Source organism: Melanaphis sacchari, unplaced genomic scaffold (assembly GCF_002803265.2).
Source record: "Melanaphis sacchari strain LSU unplaced genomic scaffold, SCAv2.0 Contig10_pilon_pilon, whole genome shotgun sequence".
In the NCBI taxonomy this organism is placed as follows: Eukaryota; Metazoa; Arthropoda; class Insecta; order Hemiptera; family Aphididae; genus Melanaphis; species Melanaphis sacchari.
The window spans coordinates 281,689-289,892 of record NW_020270420.1 but is presented as its reverse complement, the minus strand read 5'-3'; positions in this window follow the sequence as shown (position 1 = coordinate 289,892).

Sequence of the window (8,204 nt, the reverse complement as noted above, 5' to 3'; positions counted from 1 at the left end):
AATAAATTCCTATTTTATTAATATTTTACCTTTATATCATATATATAGTGTATAGTATCTTATCGTCAATTAGGTATCAATATTTATCCTCATATTCAGTACCACCAAAAAAACCGGACAATAAGTAATTTATTATTATATTGTATAATCAATTGTATAGCTATTACATAGCAGGAACATGTTATTACGATTGTTTATTCTGTTGGTAAGAATAGGTATATGTATAAAGTCTTAGAGCATTTTTTTTCCCGCAACACGAACTGTAACAATGGAAGTTGGTACTATGCAAATATTACAGCAACTCGTGTGCATGCTGTAAACAATGGTAAAAAAAATATTAACAATAAAATAAGATTACCTAAGGACTATGGACTACAGTTCAAAATTCTAAACAACTCATTCGAGCAGTCATCTACAAAATTTAATACAAAATCGCTGTACCTAATGTATAATTTTAAAAATTACTAAAACAGTATATTCCTTGGTAGTCAGGTGGTACCTAAATTATAGTTATTATGCTTGTAAAAACATTTAAAATAAGAGGTCACTCGATTTTAAAGCATTAAATAACGGTACAAAAATGTATCCGGTAAAAATGACCTCTGTAAAATTCAAGCTCGCATTTCTACTCATAGGTATCTATCAATCTTCAACGATAAAAAAATGACCAAGTAAAATCTAAAAACATTAGAAAGTGATTTTAGATTAAAAACATACACCTACTATGAAAATTATCAAGATAATAATAGTCAGGAAAAAACTATGTCGACGTTTTCTGAAATATTAATTTCCGATAAGTCATATAGTTATTCAAAAAATTAAAACAAGAGATTTAAAATTATAAACTGTATACTTAGATACTTAGAATAATACAAAATCCTAATAATTTTATCTCCAAAATTTAGTTCTCCATAATTTTCATGATACGGATTTTACTCTAAAAGTATAAAACCACTTCCTAAAGCTGTTTTGTATATACAACTGAGTAGTACTTTTACAATAAAGACTATACAGAGTAAAAAAAAACATCTTATCCTATTAATTTCTCTAATACACTCAAACCTACTACCCCTCACCCCTACTAAATAATTATGATTATTTCTTTATTATTATTGCATTATATTTATTTATTTTAATAAGAATTTTTTGAATATTATGTCAATTTGAATCACAATCTGTTTATAAAACACACTATTTTTAATATGTTTTTAAGGCTTGTATTTTATTAAAATAAAATAAAAATAATGGTATTTTTATGCACATTAACTTATTCGTAAAAATAGACTCTGGTTCATATAATTATAGTTTATATTAATACCCATACGGTACATGTAAATTAGTACAAAGTATAAATACATTATGTTGTGACAATTATTCCAAATAACACCATATATATTATGTGTGTAATATCCGGCGTCCGGACGAACAACAGATTGTTCGCCGCAACTCGATTACAATAATACATCAATACCGATGTGGCAACTGATGATGTTTAATATATTATTTAATATTCACGGTACGCGTACATTAAAAAGTCTTCATCCGTGGCCGTACGCAATTCATGCGTCAACGATTGAAATAATGAATAATTGAATAAATATACGAATTTATAATATACATATACACAAACATGTAGCTATTTTAATATATTCTCAGTGTATGTATAATAATATGATCCGGGAAGTAGTAACGGTAGTGGTACTATATAGTTGCTGGTAGATTATATCATAATATAGTCCGAATACTTTTCTATAGGTATTTTACCTAATTATGCTTTTTATTTTAATAATACATCCCCGTTCCCTGATAACGTGTTTTATTATTGTCAAAGCACATCTAAATTATTTTCTATTGTAAAAATTCATTACCTAAGTAATTAAAAATGTTAAATTAGAAAATAAATGTTTTTAATTATAAATAATTAGGTGAAGCCTATAGATGCGTTGTCCGTCGATGATAATGGTGATATTCGATAACATTTTGACATTGTATCACTACTAAGTACTATGTACAACTTATCCATCTAGCCGCCAGCATTATATTATGTAGGTATACTATAATGTATCTGTGATCACTATAATTAATTAATTTTTAAAAAACATCAACAACAAAGATTATTAGTTTTAACAATAATTTCTATAACTATGTACAATTCAGTATTATTCTAATTAATTGTATTATCATGATGATATAAATATAATTATATTAATAATATATCGAAACTAAAAATGATAAATTATTTGAATATATTATATTATTTGCAGATAATATAAAAATTTTAAAGAAATACCAAATTTGAATAACACAGTAGCATTGCAAGCTGATTTAAATAATATTTATGATTGATGTAAAACAAATAATTTAAATTTAAATATAGACAAGTGTATCGCTAAATTTATAACCTGCATAAATTTCTGTGCAACTACTACCATTAGACTTTGGGAATGTTAGGGCACTCGTCAATGAGCAATCATTATTTAGGTTGCGCTAATTAAATTTTTTTTAATCAAAGGACGCTGCTGTTATTTATAATTATGTTGATATAAAAATATCAATAATAGTACATTAAACCTGACGAACGGCCGTAAATAGAAGCGATATATATAGCTGACCAATAACCAATACGTCTAATTTCTATACAGGTATTATAATGCTATTCATTTATTTATAGTCGTATTTGTTAATCGTTAATCCATTTTTGTGTAATCCTTATTTATTCAATAACATACATAATTTGTTAATCTATCCAAATGGCTATTGTTACCGAGGGTTATTTAAAAAACATATACAATAATGACAATAATGTTATATATTATTATATTGACATAATAGTCGCACGAACAGTTACTGGTCGCACTCTTGTACAAATTTAATGTACTTATCACTTTATGATCAATCGCAATATATTATTCAAATGACATAGTGACGTAGAAGTGTAGAATGTTGACAGTGTAGTTTTTTGATTAATATATATAATGGCATTTTCCGTCTGTTTGATTAATTATCACTATTCACTAAACCTGGACAATATGATATCTAGTGGCGTAGTGTGAAACTTAGTGGCCCTGGAGCCTATAAAAGTCGGAGGCCCTCTTTAACAAGAAAATTAAACAGTGATTCTATGAGGTAAAAAAAAATGCATATTATGTAATAACATTTTTAATAACCTGTATTATTTTACTGCTTATAAATTTATAAAAACAATGACATTAAAATATAAATAAATAATTATTATACGTATATAAATAAATATACCTATAATTAAAAATTAACTTTCCTAGTCTTCACTTAAACAGTGTTGGATCCAAGGGGAGGTTATAAGGTAAATACTCTTCCTTGAGCTTAGGTTACCCACTACCCAAAAGAATAATTACGATAAACTGTCAAACTGTCGTCTGTCAATCGGGGCTTGGCATGACGATTTATTACCCCCCCCCCCCTCCTTGATAAATTTCTGGATCCGTCACTGCACTTGAGCAAATTTGTCAATGACTTCATCTAAATTTAATTGTTGTGCCCACTTATTGTCGATGGAAATAATTAATAAACCACTCGGCCGTTCATCTGACATTGTACTTTGTAAATAATTTTTTTATTATTTTTAATTTTGAGAACGATCGCTCTGCTGCTGCAACAATTATAGGTAACATCAATATAAAATAAAATCAATGCATACATCAGAGTATGTTGTTGTAAGAGGAGCGCGCATGTCAAATAAATAAAATTTCTGCAATTTCTTTTATTGACTTTAATTTAATCGATATTACATAATTATGTCTTAAAAAAATGATCAAAAAGATAGTATCAGATGAACAAAATCTAGAGAAATATCTTGGTTATGCTTTTTTTATAGTGTTTCTGCTAACTTGCATACCTAATTCTTCATAGTTCAATAGTTCAATTTAATTAATGAAATCGGTTATACGCATTTAAAGAAGTGAGATACGTAATCAAAACTTTGAAATCTCCGTTCATTTTGGTAATACTACAATCAAATGTTCTATTAAATATTTAAATTTAAATTTCTTTTTTAGACGATTTTAACCTTTGGTCTTCACAAATCTCATCAAAAAAATTTTTTTTTCATATCTTTGATTTTTAAACGTTGGTGCAATGCCCTATTTTCTTAAAAGATTTATAACTTCTGAAAAATATTCTAAAAAATTTTCACCGATAATTTTTAATTCACTTGTTAATGTTTATAGAAGTCCTGTAGCTATAATGCTATATGAGGATCAACATCACTTTGTTATAACAATTGCGAGACACCGAATCTTCTTTTCTTATAGTATAGCGCTTACAATTACTAACGTTAAAACAAAATTAAAATTTTTAAGATTTTTTAAAATTTATTCAGTTTCTAAAATGTTTTAACTAATGACGTTTTGTCTAAATATGCCATCGCTGTACAATGTTTTTTGTATTTTTTATAATAAAATTATTTTCAAAGTAAATATTATTTAATAAAAAAAAAATAAAACATATTTTAACATATAAAATAGGTGGCTGCACATAGTAAAAAATTAATGCTACATTGCCACCTAGTGGTTATGAATGTGCCTCATACTACATAAAAGATACCCGATGAAGGTGAGGTGTCAGTTTATAGAATCTAAAAGGTGATATAACATACTTAAAAAAAAATTGATGATAATTCTATAATCATAATTTATACAATAATATTATTGGGCTATTTTTAGAACTGATTTGATTTATTGTACAATAGGAGAGACGTGAAATAAAATTACTATACTTATTTGTAATAATTTAAGGAAAAAAATATTTTTATCTTAATATAATCTATAAATTTATGTTAAATGTATTGCATTGATTCTTTATTTTAAAAGATTTAAATATTTTTATTGTTAACATACCTAGGGGAAGTAAAATAATAAATTTTCTAGAGTACCCTCTTACCACTTCACCACAATTATGTCACTGCAGTTTGCAACAATATATTACAATTCGTTTACAATTATTTTTATAATTATTTGTGAACAGCGTTAATCAGTTTTCTACTCTTTGTCTAAACTAAGAAAAATTGATAAAATATATAGAAGAGCCTTCTAATTATAAATGTAATATTTTTATAATTTTAACGTTTTATCAATTTGTATGAAACATCTAGCGCTCGATTGAAAAGTGAGTAAAAGTCTTAACATCTTGCATTTTTTGGTAGATATTTCAAGTTTTTGATATATTTTTTATAAATAAAATGATAGGGGATTGTGTGTGATCATCAGAAATCACTACCAATAGGTTGATTTGGCTCGTAGTGAGATCTTCAGCAGTAGATATATAGCAGAGATTAGTCGTAAAAATATGATTTGCTATATTAATAGTCACCGAAAACTTAAGTCTACCATTCTACTCCATTCTACGAAGTTCGCGAACCATTCAAGTCGGGAAAGACACGTCGTTTATGATACTATAAGGCTTATGGTTAGATGTATTTTTATTACTATTTTTAACTATTTATAATTAATGGTATCTATTATGTCATATTAATTTTTAATGTATAATATTATGTGCTTAGGTAAAAAGCGTGCAAGGTGTAATAGGTTCTAGAATTAAAAAAACATATTGTACACGCTTTTTACGACCAGTGGCATGCTTAGTAGGAGGGAGGTTAGGAGTTATATCCCCTTAATTATATTATTTTTTTTTTAAACGACCTACCTATTACTTTACACAAGGCCTTAATTCGAGCCTTATATTATTAGTGTAGTTATTAATTATTTTTTTTTACGATTATAATTTACGCCATGCCCTAAACATGCAAGTTTAATCAGAAACTCATGTGACAATCCTCTCCCTGTAAAATGGCATATACCTAAAATGAAACGGCCAGCAACAATCTCTCTAGTCCCCATACCAATTTTAAAAATTAATTTTTTTGACATTTTTTTTTTTTTTTGCGAAAATTAAAGCACGCAATTCTCATGAACATTTCAGCCTAGTTTTGAAATTCACATGACACTCTTCTCTCCCCCCCCCCCCCCCCCCGCTAAATCACAATTTCATGAAGCAACCATAAATGATTTTTACCGTAGGTAATCGCTAAAAAACACGCGTAGGTACCTAAATAATGTTCTACATTAAAAATAATATAATTCTATTTGTGGGGCGTACAATAAATAAAAACGCACATACGATGCGTATTAAAACGTGATTCTATTTTCTGTTTAAATATTGTCATTTTTTTTTCTCTAGTATCGTATACATAATGATATTTTTATTAATTATAATAAAACACTGTTTTCGTGTACTCGTGACCCGTGTACGATGTGCTGTACATAGCTATTGAGAGTTTCCGAGGCATCGGTGTTTATTATTTTATTCTCTCACGCAATCGTACAAAGCAGGTGTCTAATACGAACATACGTACCTAGACAATAAGAGCAATAAAAATTAAAAGATAACAATATAAAGATAATAATTACTCGTCTATGAATTAATGATGTCTAATGTCTACGAAATGATTATTATTAAATTATTTTGACGTATTTCGATCAGCGAGAGCGACGGCTACAGCGCTGGTCGTGTGCAGTTAAACACAGTCGACGTATCACTACTTATCCAGCACGGCACGGCGGCAACCGTACATGGGACCCTGTTAGATATCGGTCAATTTCACCGTACACTCCGAGGTGACCGTGTTAATCCGTCTCGGGGTCGGCACCCGATTGGCGGCCTAAGTGTGCCGACCCGATTAACCGGCCGTGAGGTTTACACTGTGGGTTAAGTCGACCGGTCGTGCACCAGGGTCCCATGCTACGCGCGCTCTCTGATCTGAACGCCGACATCGTACCGGCTCCCTCGAAATAATTACGAAAAAAATTTTATATTATTATTACTGCTGTCAATCGGTATCGATATTAGCATTCAACTCGCTCCACTGCCCAAGTGTAATGATTATAATGTATAATAATAATATTATATATTTTATGATTTATCAAAACCGAAAACAGTAACGGACAACAACGAGAGCGAGGGATCAAAATTAATAATATTTCAGCTGTTAGTACAATTATAATAAATGGATTTTATGCAATTATAGTTATGGATGTGTATATATATCCATCGTTGTATTTATAAAATAAATATGATGTATAATATTATTACTTCAATCTCTATAGTCGAATATTGTATGACGTCTAAAAATTAAAAAGGTTTTACTGATTTTTGTACAGGATATTCCGTAACATACAGGCTGAACTGTCAAATATCGACTTAATACAGGTACCTACATATATAAATAAATAAAAAGATAAAGTTCAATGTGAAATTAAAATATAATTAAGTATATTTTCTTCACGAGTAGAAAAATGTGTAGCTATACCTACCGATTCCTCGGTTTAGTCACTTTAACAATTCTGAAAGAATCACAGAATATATAATATTATAATATTTATAATACTATATGATAATGCATCTTCATAAAAATCATTAGTAGGTATAGCTTACATTATAGTTAAAGTTAATATTTATTACTTTTACTTCATATAAATTTTAAACTAAACTAATCATTTGAAAAAATTGTAATAACCATTTTTGACTTTATATTAGGTAATAGGTATAAGAATATACTATATTATTATAATTAAGAACATGAAAATAAGTTAATATTATATGTTTTAAATTGTAAACAGTTTATTAGTATTCAATAGCCACTATAATAGCTATAGAAAATATATAAAAAAAATCAATAACAAGATTAAAATAATTTGGTATTTTTCTAAAAATTAAATATACTTAAATAGTTAAATAAATTTTGAAATTATTAAAATAAGTTTTTAGCTACTAAATAGTATGGTAATTTAGAATATTATTAAAAAAAAAAAAAAAAAACGATATTATTATGATATCTCTCTCGGATCAACTATTATCGATGCACGGTTACAAACACAAATAGTATTTAAAATTCAAAATTCTATTGCTCGGCCATTTTTTAACTAATAGAAAACTGTTTCAACAATAGAAATATTAGAAATATATGAAAAATATAAAGAAAAATATTTTTTGTGAAAGTCGATGGTAATGTTTAAAAAAACTAAATTAAACTTTGTATTTTTGAATTTTAAGCAATTAAAAAAAAAAACAATAACATATGTATATGAATTTCTTAATATCTCGATGAACATCAAAATTATAAATAAAATTGAATAACTATAGGATACTAAGTGTTTCAATTATATTGTAGA